Here is a 17014-nt window from a genome sequence, read left to right as displayed (position 1 = left end):
ACCCAAAGATGACGTTCATGAAGAAAATATTTGTGTGCCATTTCTCAGAATAAGAATTCCTGCTGCCAGTCATTTCCTAATTCCCTCCTCCAAGTGCAGACTGTAGAGAAAATAAAATTGCCGACTGAGAGGGCTGACTTGCCACTGACTAAACACAATGCCTGCACACGTATCCTAGGTCTTATGCAGACATACGAACAAGTCTAGGCTCGCACTCCTTACTCACCTACTAATCTAACTCTTTACTATCAGATACTTGTTGAGATATTTTAGAATAAAAGTAAAAACAAACCTCATTGAGGTCCACCCTAAGAGGTCTAGCTACTCTTCTGCTTTTCAAGAAGTAGCCACAAATCCATTCATTCTTTTATTTCTCCAATCATACTCCTGGCCAAGCCCCTTTTGGAAAACACCACTGTTGTCACTGATGGCTCTGCCAGAAATCACAAAGCTCTAGTGAGACTTGGTCCAGCTCTTTCAGAACTGAACCACTTCCTTAAATGCATTTATATTATATTTTGCATTTTCTAAATGCTAAATGTAGGATAAGGTATAGCTTTTGTGGAGGAGGGGTAAAAATCAGTTGTATTATAATTGATATGTATGAAAAAGAATTACCTAAAATTTGTTATTTTTAAAAGCACTCTCTTCAGTAAGGTGCAAAATAGAATAAATTAAATAAAATTCACACAGTTACATGTCTATCTTTTAACTGATTTTGAGTAAATTACTGCCTTCTGTGACTCTATAGTTGTCTATACTTCATAAACTATAGATTTTTTATTGGGGTATAACTGCTTCACAACATTGTTACAGAAGTATTTTCTGAGAGAACTGCCAGATACTTCTGCAACTCAGAAAAACTGAAAATTATTACAGAAACAGAATTATACATGTTGATCCAGCATATTTCTAGGCAAATATATCACTGAGTTCCTTAACGACAGTAGAAACCCTGCATGATAAAAGATGCCAGGATCTCATACGCACAGTTTCTGTTCCTACACCCTGAGAGCGTAATCCAAAATAGAAACTTCAAATCCCGATTCCCTCTAAAATGAAAGCCATTTTCTGCTATAAATGCCCCTCTCCAAACTCTCATGAAGTGAAGAACACAGACAGTTTCATCTAAAATTATCCTCCCTGTCAATGAACTGTCCTTTCTCGTAGAAAAGTTACAGAAGGTTGGAACAGGGTGACAACACAGGAGTTCACAGACTTTTCTTTTTCACAGTGGTGTTGCCAGTTCAATCCCAACTTTTCAAAGCGTCTCTGCCCTGCTGAAAACCACATTTTGGAGGGGCTTGGGGGAGAAGAAAAGATTACATCCCCACACCAGCCGTTTAAGTGATGAAGTTCTAACTTGTTCCCACACATACACACCCCCCACCACCACCCACAAAAACTCGCAGTACTTCCAAACAAACAGCAGGTAGAAAGTGAAGAGAAAGCGTGGAAACGCAAGGACGGAACAGTCCCCTACCTCTCCTCAGCTTCACAGTGCTGCTGATGAATCCCGCAATCCAGGCGTGTGTGGAGCGGCTGGAAGGAGGCAGCCACTCGGCCTGCCGAGGGTGAGCAGGCCCAGTCTGCGTTCAGAAGCTGCCCCAGTCAGATTTTCCAGCTGCAGAATTGCAGCCAAGTCCCTGCCCATGCCTGAAGAATTTCCTGAACAGCATTCCCGTTCTTTTTCTGACTGCTTTGAAACCGTACTCTGTACTTCAATACAGCTTTGTCAGGCCAACTCCCAGCTACTGGGCTGCCTCCAGCTCTCAATGGGAAACACATGTGTCCAGCACAGACGCGCTCCCCTGCCCCAGTGCCCATGCGTCTGCTGGGCTCACACAACCACAAAGGCAAGGCTTCTAGAGCCAACGCTGATTTCTCGGCCATTCTCCACACGGCCTCTGCTCTGGGCTGCTAGATGCTGGAGCTGAGTCTCCTCTTGCTGCCGCTCCATGCCGCCCCTTTTCAATTTTCTCCTTCCTTGCACAGTCCCCAGCTGATGACCATACTAGCTCTCCCAACTCCCCAACTCTTGCCAGTTCTGATGAAAAGCCTATTACAACTGAGAGGTTGGAATTCTGATTTGATCTCCCTACCTGCCATTGCCTCTATCTTTGCTCAACATTTCAATTGTTGGAGGGGGAACAATATTTTTAGCATTTTCAGACTGGTTCAGTACTTCTGAGTTGTTCCCTCATCCTGATGTGTGCATCTTTTACTGATGTCACTAAAAATAATGCAATTATTTTTCAGGCACTTTTGTGGCTCTCTGCTCTATAACGATGCTCATCTGAAAATGTAATATTTTGCATACTGGTGTAATGGGTGTTGTGTAATGCAGCCTGTGTAATACTTTCTATAAGGAAGTAGAAAGTAGTAAAAAGATGTACCTTTTATCAGGATGTGTCCTAATTCTCTGCACCTGTGATTATTCTGGATGGCACTCCATCAATGTCTTATGTACATTCTCCTGGACCGTGTGGTCTACCTTTTCATAAAACACTAAAGGAAATTTCTAAAGATATGAAGAGGACAGCCCTCTTCTCCCACACTGAAAACCCCTTATCTAAAAAGCCAAAGCTAAATTGTCAAAAGTAACATTGTAAAATAAGATGATTTAAAGAGAAAGCCTCGATTATTCTGAGCTTTTTTTTCTTTTCTTTCTTTTGGGTACTAATATTGTACTTCCAAAATCGTATCCCACAGGCAATTTATTTTGGAGAACTGGCTTGCCAGATTTTAAAAGTGCTGTGTGTTCCTGAATAGATTTGGTGTGATCTAGAATTTAGCATCAAACTGCAATGGGTTCTTTAAAGAGGATTCGACTTTTGCCTTGGGAAGCAGTGGGGTGGGGAAGGAGCACGTGCACCTCTAAGGTTAGGATGCAATTATAGAATCAGAGAACTTCAGAGGAGGAGGGTACCCCAGAGACGATCTGATATAAATTGTTTCAATCCTTCATTTTGCAAAGGAAGATGGAGGTCCACATGATGAAATGACTTGTCCAGAGGTGCAAAAGACTCTCTTAATATTATAACTGAGGCCAAAAAGTAGGATTTGGGTGAAGTTTCCATGTGTTTTCTCTACCCCAGCATCATTTGGGAAAGGCAGGATCATCTAACCTTCACAAGGCTTATAATCTGATGGCCTGGATATAATCTTAGCTCTCTCTCTTAAAGGCTGTGAATCCTGATCAGTTTGCTTGACCTTTCTGGGCCTCAGTTTTCTCATCTGTAAAATGGGGTAACAACAGACTCTACCTCACAGAATTATTAGAATTTGATGAAATAATTCATGCATACTGTCTATTAGAGTGCATATAAACACATTTTGGGTTACTTTTCCATTTATTGAATTGAGCAAAAACCAGACTCTTTCTCTTACTGAAAAGCAATATTGTACTCTCACATGTAGTTTGAGTTCCTAGAATCAACTATTTGATTGACTAATTGACTTTTCTGCCAACTACCCTTTACATAATAGGGGTCTACCACCTTAAGCATAGACAAGTGTCCTAATGCTGTATTGGAACATTAGTCAACCACATGACTACTCTTCATTTATTCTCTACACATAACACTGAAGTCTTTTCTCAAGATTAACTCACAGGCAAGGTAAACAGTGAGACCAAATTTGCAGTCAGTTATATGAGGCTGAACAAAGTGCTATTTGCAGAGAACTGGACCTTCTCTCAGAACCTTAAGAGCTCAAGATTACCATTCTAAAAATAGAAGACCATTAACAATTGCAATTCCCATGTTTGGTGATGGGCAATGCTCTAAATTAACAGCAACAACTACAAAATAAAATCCCCCAAGTCAAGGAAGAATTCCTATTGTGGAAAGGGTGACTACAAATTCTAAAGAATCAGATTTCTATCTGGGGTTCTAGAGCCTTTGTTTCAAAAGAAATCATAACAAGTGGTTCATGAACTTATTAATCATGTCAAGATGCCCAATTTCTTTTGAGAAAAAAAGAGGCAGGGTAGTCCTTAATTTTAAAACAAAACAACGGCAAAACAAAAACAAAAATCATAGAACAACTGGAAAAACCAAGGTCAGACTTTATACAAGCACAGAAAATGATGGTTTAATTCAGAGGATGCTGCTTTGAGACATGCAATGTCTCTCCACAGATTAACTATGTGGCTCCTTTCAATTTGTCTGTTTGAAGAGGGATAATTCACTATGAGACACCGTTCATTACTACTAGCTGGAAAATTCTAAAAAGTTACTTACCTCTTCTAATGTTAAGAGAAAGTGTCCAAAACTTGAATTATCAGACCAGCAAGTGGTCACATTCTGTCAAACTTATATGTGGCAATTGTTTAACATGCCCTCTTAAGAATTATTTAACAGAAATGTGCTTTGTTTGATACATTGCTGACAACTGAATAAAGATACCAAACATCACCTGAAGGAAGCTTTTAAAATAACCAGAGCTAGGAGCCCAAAATCAAATAGATTTTGATTCTGTGGGAATGGGATAGGAACCAGGTAAAAGTACTTTGTTTTGAGCTCCACACCACCCATGATCTGGCCAAAACAAAAATGATTTTAGTGTGAGCCAGACTTAAGAATCACTAAGTTACAGTGACAGCTTAACTTTTCCAACATAAACCTAATTGTGTCCCTCTATGCACTCAAATTCTTAGATGGCTTGCCATGGCTTGAAAGGGAAAAATGGCCACCAACACTCAGACTTGAAAGGCCTGGCTTGATCTGGTCCCTCGTCTATATCTTCAGTCTCATTGCTGTCTGTCTCCCTCTTCTTCCAGTGCTTCAAAGAAATCACACATCTTTCTACTTGAAAATCTATTTTTTTAAAAAAAGCTACTCTCTCCTGAAAATACACCTCCACTCTTTTATGTTTTCTTCAACTTAACTACTATTCAATTTTTAAACTCATATTCTGCTATCACTTTCTCTGGGATTGAGGTATCTGAACCCCAGAACTAAAAATCCCCTGCTATATACATCCCCAAACTTGCACTCAAAGATGTGATTATGTATTTATTTGTATTTTTGTTTGAATCATGTTAATCTTTCCTGCTAAAAAATAAATACTCTCCCTTCAGGCCTGAAACTAGCCTTGCTTTCTCCCTACTGTATCCTAGTTCTGTGCCATACTGCCTAGCTTTTAGAAAGTATACAATAAATATTTTCAAGTAAGTGAATGCAGTTCTTTAATCCAAGCCAGGAAAATGCATCTAACTCCGTTGTTTTTTAAATCTCAAATTTTCAAACTTCATTTAATTCTTTTGACATGTTAAATTATTATATTATATTGTACTCAGAATACTGAGTTTTTCTATAAGGTGTAAATATTTTTAAAAACTAATAAGCCATCCACATGTTTATCTAAAAGATTGTGAGAAATTATCAAGTCAAGTGCGTGACAAAGCCCTTAAGGCCTCAGGTACAGGTACTGTTACCAAGTCCAAGCTTGTACTGCTTGCTAAATGATGGGCCAATAAAGGCAGAAATGAAGTATTAGGGAAATGAACACTGACTTTATTCAGAAAGCCAGCATACCAAGAAGATGGTGGGACTAGTGTCCCAGAAACCCATCTTACCAAGAAAGTTGTGGTACACACACAAAATAGAATATTACTCAGCCATAAAAAGAATGCATTTGACTCAGTTCTAATAAGATAGATGAACCTAAAACCTATTATACAGAGTGAAGTAAGCCAGAAAGAGAGAAACGAGTATCATATACAGGATATAGAAAGATGGCACTGATGAACCTGTCTGCAGGGCAGCAGGGGAGATGCAGACAGAGAGAACAAACCTGTGGACACAGTAGTGGAAGGAGAGGGTGGGATGAATTGAGAGAGTAGCATTGAAATGCATACATTACCACATGAAAAATTAGACAACCAGTAGAAATTTGCTGTATGGTGCAGGAAACTCAAAACCGGTCCTCTGTGACAACTTAGAGGGGTGGGATGGGTGGGAGGGAGGTTTCAAGAGGAAGGGACATACCATATACCTATGGCTGGTTCATGTTGATATACGGCAGAACCCAACACAATACTGTAAAGCAATTATCCTCCAATTAAAAATGATTTTGAAAAAGAAATAGAATGTAGATTACTCCAAGGGGGGGGAAGGTAGGATTCAAACTTCTTTGACATTAAAAAGGAAGGGGGTATGGCTGGATGTTGCAAACTTTTTGGTGGCAGAATCCTTTGTGTTTGCTGCTGTCCTCTTAGGTCTGGTCACATTATTCCTCCAGTCCTCCTACAAGACAAAGGTTATGCCCTGTCCTACAACTTTCTGTCTCTATTGTAATGGGAAAATAGTATACCTTTAAAGGTCAGAGCCTTGAGAATGGGCTCTCCTGTGTATTACAGGCTTTAGGCAACATTCTTCTACAAAGGCACAAAGTCAGCATGACTAAGCACAGGCGACAGAGCACAAGAGCCAAGTCGCTTCCGCTGTGTCCGACTCTGTGAGACCCCACGGCCTGTAGCCCACCAGGTTCCTCTGTCCATGGGATTCTCCAGGCAAGAATACCAGAGTGGGTTGCCATGCCCTTCTCCAACAGAGCACAGGAGTTAGAGCTAAATGAACACACACAATTTGCAGTCAGGTTTGGTCTTCCCTGTTACAGCAGCATGCTTACGATCGTTGAGCAGAGGATCTGCTGTGCCAGTTACGTGAGAGGCAGGCTGAGTGGAGATGAAGTCATACAGAGGCGCACGGCACTTAAGCCACAGTGAGAAGACAGGCATTGGCCAGGACTCTTCTGGTTACAGCAGTCAAATCAGCCTAAAGAAAAAAGCTGAGGTTCCTAAACCATACTACCCTAACCCCAAGCGGATCTTAAGGTGGGATGGAATGTAGCAGTTAAAACATAACCAAGGTTCTACCTTCTTGTCTGGACTTCTCAGTTTTGCTTGCTCACTGGGCAGTAAGATGTCCACAGGTGGTCCCAAGTGCATCGTCAAAGGGCAAGTAAAAGAAATTGTTCAGAAAGGATGTTAGGTATGCCAGTTTGAGCCACAAGGTTATCCCTGAACAAAACCCTGTGACCAGGGGTATGAGACCTGGCTTCAATTCCTTAGTTGGGAAGATCCCCTGGAGGATGGCATGGCAATGCACTCCTGTGTTCTTGTCTGGAGCATCCCCATGGACAGAGGAGGGTCGTGGGCCAAATGGGTCCATTTGGTCGCAAATAGTGGGACACGACTGAGTGACTAAGCATAGCACAGTACATGAGACCCTGTGTGGTCCATATTCAGCTCATGTGACAACCCTGGCAACTAAAGGGAAGGAACCAGCTCCATCTCCAACATATGAACTAGCAGGCTAGTTGGGAAAGTCGGGAAGCTCCCCTGAAGAAGGGAATGGCTAATCACTCCAGTATTCCTTTCTGAAGAATTCCATGGACAGAAGAGCCTGGAGGGCTACAGTCCATGGGGTTGCAAAGAGTCAGACTTGACTGAACAACTACCACTTTCACTTTCACAGCAGTCAAACAAAAGTCTGGTGTAAACTATGATGATATGGCACTAAGACATATACATAACCCTGCCAAGGGAAGGTTCTTTAAGAAATACGAAGAGGCAATATTTTAACCAAAGGACAGAAAAAGTATTTTCTATGTACAAGCCCGAAGCAACTGAATTAGAGTTAAACTAATGGCAGACAATTAGAAGAGTAACATTATGCCAGCCTTTCATTAAAGGGTTCACTTCACAGATAACACCTGATGGGAAATGATACTCACTCTGCTTTGGCTCTTCAAAACAGGCAGAGAAAATCCAATCAATGGTCAAGGGCAAAATTATCTAGTTGACTTTGAAGAGACTTTTTTTCATGGAGGGACTCTGGACCAGAAAGTTTGGCTCAGAGACAAATCAGTGACCCACAGTTTTCAGAATATCTCCACTGGCCAGAGATAATGTCTAAGCTGAAGTCATTTTCTGTCTTGGAAATTCAAATGTATAGTACACAACAAAGGATTCTCAAGTTCATCATTACTCTGAGGAGGAACTGACACATTTGGTAATTTAATGTGATGAGTAATGAAACACATTAAAATACATATTTTCTAAAGAAGTTAATTAAACAGTGAAAAGCAACTACTGGTATAGATAGTTCCATTCATTCTTTCATTTTAAGCACAAAATATTGATTGAGTCTTCCAAATTTCATTTTGGTCCACAATTTCTCATTGTATTACAGCTTGCTGAAAGTAAAACTCTTGAAATATCACATTTTTATTTGGAAATAAAATTTATGGATCAATAAAAATGGGCCTGATGCCATGATAGGCATTCCATGCTACACAGAGATTAAAAAAAAAAAACCTGTACTTGAAAAAAAATGATAGCATCACTCATCTTTATTTTTACAGTCACATCAATGCTCAATGATACAAAACATAACACTGGATTCAGGAATCCCAAACTAATTATAAGCCTTCTGAATGACTATTGCTGCTTCAAAGCTAAGGCCAAGCCTCAAAATTCAATCCCCAAAACCAGGACATGTACACACACACACACACAAAAACACCAAAAACTGCCAAGGAAAGAAAATATATTTCAAGTCATTTCCTCTTTAAAAGGAGGTCATTCATATATGTGATAATTGAGCACAGCCACCGCTACTATGATTGAGTGAAAGTCACTCAGCCATGTCCAACTCTTTGCAGCCCTATGGATTATACAGCCCACGACTGGAGTGGGTAGCCTTTCCCTTCTCCAGAGGATCTTCCCAACCCAGGGATCAAACCCAGGTCTCCTGCATTGCAGGCAGATTCTTTACCAGCTGAGCCACAGTAGTGTATGGCATATAATAGTTGCTTAATAAACATTTAGCATTTTATTAATGATGAACAGTGCTGTTAGTAAGAAATATTTCATCATTGTCAACCAAACAGAAGCTGAGGAAATTTATCACTACTGGACCTGCTTTATAAGAAATATTGGAGGTTTTCTAGTTGAAATGAAAGAAGTCTACTAAACATTAAAAATTAAAAGTATAAAAATTACTGGTAAAGATAAATATACAGTCAAATTCAGAATACTCTATTACTGAAATGGTGGTACATAAATCATTTTAACTCTGGTTTCAAAGTTAAAATACAAATGCATTAAAAAAAACTACAACTACAATAATTTGTTAATGGATAAACAAAAATGAAACTGTAAACTGTGACATAAAAACAATGAATTTGGGAAGAGAAAAGTAAATGTGTAGAGTGATTTTGTATGCAATTAAAGTTCAGTAGTTATCAGCTTAAAACAGAGTTTTGCAATTGTAAGATGTTTTATGTAACCTTCATGATAACCACAAAATGAAAAACATGAAGGACACCAGGCTGAAAGTGAAGGGATGCCAAAAGATAGTCCATGAAAATGGTAATCAAATGACAGCTGAAGCAACTATACTCATATCAGACAAAATGGACTTTCAGTCAAAATCCATGACAGGAGATAAAAGGTCATTCTATAATGATAAACAGGACTATTCATCAACAGGATATAACAGTTGTAAATATCTATACTCATCATTGGAATATTTAAATATATAAAGCTAGTACTAACACAACTCAAGGGAGAAATAGGCAGCAATATAATAGTAGGGGGCTTCAATAACCCACTTTCAACAATGACTAAATCCCCCAGAACAAAAAAATACAGCCAAAAAAAAAATAGTTATGAAAAACATTACAGACCAAATGACCCTAACAGACATATGGAGAACATTCCATACAAGCGTATCAGAATACTTATTATTTCTCATGTGTACACAGCACAATGTCAGGGTAAGTCAGATATTGGGCCACAAAACAAGTCTTAGCAAATTTAAGAAGACTGAAATCATACCAAGGATTTTTTTTTCTGAGCACAATGCTATGAAACTAAACATCAATAATCGGAAAAAAGGTGAAAAATTCACTAATATTCTTTAGCAACCAATGGGTCAAAAAAGGAAACAAAAGGGAAATAAAAAAGCACTTTAAGACAAACAACAATGAAATACAACAGACTAAAACTTATGGAATGTGGCAAGGCAGTTCTAAGAGGAAAATTTACAGTGATAAAGGGAAAAAAATCTGAAGCAAACAACCTAACTTTATACCCAAGCTACCAGAAAAAGAAGAACAAACTAAGCCTAAAGTTGATAGAAGAGGGTAAATAATAATGATTAGGAAAGAAATAAAGGAAAGAGAGAGTAGAAAAACAGAAAACAGCAACAAATTAAGAGTTTTTGTTTATAATTAACACAATTGACAAATCCATTGCTACAATAACAAAGAAAAAAAAGACACAAATAAATAAAATAATAAACCAAAGAGGATACATTATAACTTATACCACAGATACACAAAGGATCAAAGGAGACTACTATGAATAATTATATGCCAAAAATTTGACAGCCTAGAAGAGATAAATAATTCCTAGAAAGATACAATCTACCAAGACTGAATCATGAAGAAAGAGAAAATCTGCACAAAGTAATTATTAGTAAGGAGACTGAAGCAAGAAATCAAAAACCTTGAACAAAGGTAAGTCCAGAACCAGATGGCTTCAGGAGTGAATTCTACCAAGCAGTGGGAGTAGGATGAATGTCAGTCCTTTCCAAACAATTGAAGAGGAGGAAACAATTCCAAATGCATTTTACAAGGCTAGCATATCAAAAGCAAGTAAGGACACTACAGGAAAATTACAGCCCAATATCCCTGACAATAGCTTCCCAGATGGCGCTAGTGGTAAAAGAACCCACCTGCCAATGCAGGAGACATAAGAGACAGTTTCGATCCCTAGGTTGGGAAGATCCCCTGGAGTACATGGCAACCCACTCCAGTATTTTTGCCAGAGAATTCCATGGACAAAGGATCCTAGCGGGGCTATACTTCATAGGGTCACAAAGAGTCAGGCATGACTAAAGCAACTTAGCATGCACACGCGCATCATTGAAAAACATCGATGTGAAAATCCTCAACAGAATACTAGCAAACTGAACTTAAGAGCACATCAAAAGGATCATACATCAGGATTAAGAAGAATTCATCCCTGGGACGCAAGAATACTTTGACATATGCAAATAAATGAAAGTTATGCACCACTTTAACAAAAAGAAGGGCAAAAAGCATATAATTCAACAGATACAGGAAAAAAGCATCGGATGAAAATTTAACATGTTTTTGTGATCAAAACTCCCAACAAACTAGGTAGAGGAGAAGGGATGTAAAGGACCTACCTCCACTTAATAAAGACCATATAAGACAAATCTTCAGGAAATATCACACTCAACAATGAAAAGCTAGATCAGGCACAAGTCATAGATGCTCACTCTACTTCAACGTATTACTGGAAGTCCTAGTCAGAGCAATCAAGCAAGAAAGACAACCAAAAAGCATACAGGTTGGAAAGGAAGATGTTAAATAGTTTCTGTATGCAGGTAACTTGATTCTATATACAGAACACTTTAAAGAGTTCACCAAAAATTTAGTTAAACTGCAGTATACAAAAATCAGTATATGAAGATCAGTTGCATTTACAATACTCTAAAAATTTCAGGATATGACTCATTGTATCATTTCTTCACTGACTTGGGTGAATTCTGCTGGAAATCACTTTCTGAAATGCAATTATTGTTCCATGATGCACTGTCTGGTTATCTACTTCTTCAGAAGTAGGTCCTTTTTTTAGAACCTGTGTACATGTTAGTAAAAGCTAAATGGAAATAGATAAGGAATAAGAAAATTAAAACATAGGTCCCAAAACAAAATATTACCATTCTAAGTTAAACTTTAACCCTGCTCTTAACAGAGCAAGAACTTATTGACTATCTGCAGGAATGGATGGGAGTAGAACACCTCGGTAATTTCAGTGGATCACAGGGTTCAGTGGCAAGGCAATTTTCCCCAATGTTTCCATCTTGATCAGCTTCAAGAGTCTTTTAATATCCTGACCCTCATTCTCCTGTAATTAGCAGAAACTGTTAGAACTAACAGACTCTGCCTAAGCTGGCTGAACTACATTATTATCCTATCCTAAAGCAGAATATGGATTGTTGTTCATAGAAAGAGACTTCATATAAAGTGTACTTAGTGACTGTAGTGACATCCTTTACCGCTCCCTCCCAAAATCAGGAAGCAGGGAGAAGCATAACTATCAAATGGATGAGAACAGAAATGCAAAAGTCAGCAAAAAAGACAGACTGATTACCTGACACGTATATTCAATTCTAACGATACTATGCTGGCACATCTAATAGAAAGAATGGAACATCTAAAATGTCCTTCATGGATGCAAAAGATGAAAGGAAAATCACAGAAAGGGGAAAAGTGGGCAAAATTCACTCAGGCATTGCAAGACGGAATTTTAACCTTGGACTCCACTTAAGCAGCTGTTCCATGCAAGGAACAGAGAGAGATACAGTAGATAGAACAGATGGGGTTCATTACTCTCAAGGCATTTATGCCCTTCACTGGGAAAACTCTGAGGACCTCTGGTATCACTGACAGGACAGTTGGGCTGATCTAGACTGGCTCTGTTAAATTATTTTTTTTAGCTTTTTGTTTGGATTTCAAGTACATTATCTTTTCCATTGCTTGTGTGCTAAGCTGCTTCAGTCCTGTCCGACTATTTGCGATGCTATGGATAGTAGCCTGCCAGACTCCTCTGTTCCATGGCATTCTCCAGGCAAGAATACTGGAGTGGGTTGCCACGCTCTCCTCCAGGTGACCATCCCAAACCAGGAATGGAACGCACGTCCCTTATGTCCCTGCATTGGTGTGTGTGCATGCTAAGTCACTTCAGTCATGTCTGACTCTGTGCGCCCCTATGGACTATAGCCTGCCAGGCTCCTCTGTCCACAGGATTCTCCAGGCAAGGATGCTGGGGTGGGGTACAGGTTCTTTACCACTAGTGCCAGCTGGGAAGCCCCACCTTTCTCAGCTGTTGTTGTTGCTGTTGTTTAGTCCCTCAGTCGTGTCTCTTTGTGACCCCATGGACTGCAGCACGCCAGGCTTTCCTGTCCTTTACCATCTCCCAGAGCTTGCTCAAACTCAAGTCCATTGAGTCAGTGATACCATCCAACCATCTTGTCCTCTGTCATCCACTTCTCCTCCTGCCTTTAATCTTTCCCAGCATCAGGGTCTTTTCTAATGAGTCAGTTCTTTGCCACAGATGGCCAAAGTATTGGAGCTATAGCTTAAGTATCAGTTCTTCCAATGAATAGTCAGGAGTGAGTTCTTTTTGGATTGACTGGTTGGATCTCCTTGCAGTCCAAGGGACTCTCAAAAAAGAAACCAAAACCAAAGTTAAAAAGCATCAATTATTTGGTGCTCAGTTTTCTTTATGGTCCAACTCTCACATCCATACAGGACTACTGGAAAAACCACAGATTTGACTATATGGATCTTTTCAACAAAGTAATGTCTCTGCTTTTTAATGCATTGTTTAGGTTTGTCATAGCTTTTCTTCCAAGGAGCAAGCATCTTTTACTTTTAGGTCTGCAGTCACCGTCTGTAGTGATACTGGAGCACAAGAAAATAAAAAGTCCTCACTGCTTCCATTGTTTACCCATCTATTTGCCATGAAGTGATGGGACCAGATGCCATGATCTTAGTTTTCTGAATGATGAGTTTTAAGCCAGTTTTTTTCACTCTCCTCTTTTACCTTCATCAAGTCTCTTTAGCTCCTCTTCACTTCCTGCCAAAAGGGTAGTGTCATCTGCATATCTGAGGTTATTGATATTTCTCCCAGAAATCTTAATTCCAGCTGTGCTTTATCCAGTCTGGCATTCCACATGATATACTCTGCATATAAGTTAAATAAGTAGGGACAACATACATCCTTGATATATCCCTTTCCTAATTTTAAACTAGTCCATTGTTCTATGTCCAGTTCTAACTTTTGCTTCTTGACCTGCATATAGGTTTCTCAGGAGGCAGGTAAGGTGGTCTGGTATTCCCATCTCTTGAAGAATGTTTCACACTTTGTTGAGATCCACACAGTCAAAGGCTTTAGCTTAGTCAGTGAAGCAGAAGTAGATGTTTATGGGGAATTCTTTTGCTTTTCCCATGATCCAGCAGATGTTGGCAGTTTGATCATTAGGTTCTTTATTGGTATGTAGATCTTCCTAAAGAGAGAGTAGATGTAGCTACCTCTATCCACCCAACACTTTTTTGTCACTCTAAATTAAAAAAAAAAAAAAAAAAGAAACCCAAAAACTTATGTTTCTAATGTAGACATGGATCTTTTGAGGTGAGTTAGTGTGAGTCTGCCATTGAGATATAAAACCTCTCTTGCCTAGCTGATATAATCACTTTCGTAGACTGATGTGATGAAAGATTCAGGGAAAGAAATTTGCCCATGAATAATCACAATAACACCTATAAATTTCCAGACCTAGGGTGCAGAATAATACATTAGCAAGGGTTTATAGCTAGAAGAATGGGTCAATCCTTTTACCACTCCATTTAACACATTTATAAGAGGTCTTGTGAGCTAAGCTACCTCATGTAATCCTCTCTCACTATGCTATTATTTCACATCAATATTTTATTTTAAAGAAACCGAGATTCTATTATTATATGAGCTCCAGCAGCACTGAAGTTCAGTGTAAAGGGTGAAGTCAAAATCAAGCTTGTAGTAAAATAATCAATAAAATCTCCACTTTTTAGGAGCCTGAGTCAAAATATAAAACATCTCCACATTGAATAAAAGTATTAGGGACTCTGGAGATATTTTTGGAGTTTACTGTAATTCAAGACTTCACGTGAATACTTTACTTGATTTTGATATTGTAGCCGTTTAGTGTTAAGGCAGGAACTTGAAGGTATTCTTCATATTCAAGTATGGAAAGTTAAATGAGGGGAAAATTTTGTACTTGCCATCATGTTTGTGATTTGCAGGGGTTAGCATGTCTTTGCTCTGTGTTGCAACTTGACAGATTAAGATCATTATCCTGGTGCTGTTACCTCTTAGCCAGGAAAGCATACTTCAATTCTCTTATCCCTGAGTCTATGTATGTAAAGGGGGAGAAACAGCAGCCATCTCACAAGATTGTACAAGGGTTAACATAATAGTCTCAACAAAAGTAGTTTTAACATACACAACAGTAGCTAACATTCACTGAGTGCTCACTAAACGCCTATGTAGTAAGTGCTCAAATATTACCAGACATTACTAAATTCTGCACAAACAGGATTTTTTATTTTTTTAGTAATCCTATCTAAAAGCATTTAGAACATCTGCCTTATTTGGTAGCAAAAGTCTACTGCCAGTGTGAACCAGTCTACCATTATTTTAACTATTAATAATTTACTAGTGATTAAATTATTACAATTCCATTTCACTATGATGTACTGGATACATTTATATTTTTAAGCTCAGATACATAACAGAAGAGTGTCATTCTAGCTTACATTAAGTAAGAAGGTAAATGTATAAAATAGGCAGCTAGTGGGAAGCTTCCATATAGCACAGGGAGCTCGGTTCGTTGCTGCGATGCTCTGAAGGGATGGGATGAGGGGTCAGCAGACGGCTTAAAAGACAGGGGATAAATGTATACGGACAGCTGATTCACTCCATTGTATAGCAGGAACTAACACAACATTGTAAAGCAGTTATAGTCCAGTAAAAAATTTTTAAAAATAAGGTGATAGAAGAAGTGAAGAGAAAGTCACTCAGTCGTGTCCGACTCTTTGCGACCCCATGGGCTATATATAGTCCACGGAATTCTCCAGGTCAAAATACTGGAGTGGGTAGCCTTTCCCTTCTCCAGGGGATCTTTCCAACCCAGGGATCAATCTCAGGTCCCGAACCTAGGTCTCAAACCCAGGTCCCCCGCATTGCAGGCAGATTCTTTACCTGCCAAGCCACCCCAAGGGAAGCCCAAGAAGGTAATATTCAACACCAGTTCTTCTGTGTGCACCGAGTCGCTCGGTTGTGTCCGACTCTTGGACCATTTGGGCTGTAACCCACGAGGCTCCTCTGTCCGTAGGATTTTTCAGGCAAGAATATTGGAGTAGATTTCCATTGCCTCCTCCGGGGGATCTTCCCAACCCAGGGACTGAATCCATATTTCTTGTGTCTCCTGCATTGCAAGGGGATTCTTTACCCCCTGAGGCTTCGGGGAAGACTATTCAACGCCAATTCTTCTATAGATCTTCCTTTAATACCAGCTGGATCCAAGACTGCAATATCACGCATCTGGGTTTTGGCCATCATTTTCTGTCTCTCTGCCTCCTCTTAGTCCCTCAACAATACACTCTCTAGACAGTATTCGCCTCTGTGTTCAGATAAACTATTTAAAGTTTCCATTTCTCTTACAGATTCCTAACAGGAATTAAAAGGCATTGGATGATCTCCATCTTATACCTTCTGCATGACATTCTGGAAACAGTTTACAGGTTCCTTCTTATATGAAGACTTCACTTTTTCCGTTTTCCTCTGGACCCAGCTCTATCTTAAGCCTTCTGTTACATGCTCCACAAAATTCTTAGAATTGCTTCCTGTCACACTAATTGCCAGTTTTTTTTAATCATTACTGCTCACTGCTCATTCAACCTGTGAATGTTCATTTAGACTGTCAGCCCTTGAGGACAAGCATTGTGTCTGTCTGTTCATTCATTGAAGGCAGAGCCACACCACCACTTGGGGCAGAGTAGATACTACAGTCATCGCTGGATAAAGGAAGGAGGAAGGTGAGAAAGGTAGTACCAAAAGTCAGCCAGAAAATACCAGTGGTAGAGACAGTGCTTGTGGATAGAAGCACTTAAAACAAAACAATATTTATAATGTAGTTCATAAGTTGGATTCATACAATTTAATCTTAAAAAATGTTAACCTGTGCTCTGCTTAAGTACTTAAAGTGCTTACTGACCAATGTAATTTCCATTTAAAGCTTACTCTCAGGCTTAGTCTTTGTAAACTGTTTCAGGAGACAGAAACTTTTAAACTATGTTAACTAATACCTTGAATATCACATCCTAGAAATTCAATCAAAATAAACTCTTCAAAACTAATGATCTT

At 39.2% G+C, this 17014-nt stretch overlaps 1 protein-coding gene across 2 annotated transcripts in view; it reads right to left on the bottom strand.

The window, feature by feature from the left end:
- Positions 1 to 17014, bottom strand: part of SGCD (sarcoglycan delta) — a 611526-nt gene that overhangs the window by 428200 nt on the left and 166312 nt on the right. Inside the window, exon 1 of one of the 2 annotated variants that reach the window (XM_020898128.2) lies at positions 1484 to 1749. The exons of the other annotated variant lie outside the window; for it this stretch is intronic. The gene's annotated coding sequence lies outside the window, so the exon portion shown is untranslated. Of the gene's footprint in view, positions 1 to 1483; positions 1750 to 17014 lie in introns of those variants that run through there. 2 annotated transcript variants of the gene reach the window in all.

This window comes from Odocoileus virginianus, chromosome 3, assembly GCF_023699985.2.
Source record: "Odocoileus virginianus isolate 20LAN1187 ecotype Illinois chromosome 3, Ovbor_1.2, whole genome shotgun sequence".
NCBI classification, from domain to species: Eukaryota; Metazoa; Chordata; class Mammalia; order Artiodactyla; family Cervidae; genus Odocoileus; species Odocoileus virginianus.
Note: the sequence above shows the minus strand (reverse complement) of the source record. Positions and strands in the feature narration are given on the sequence as shown.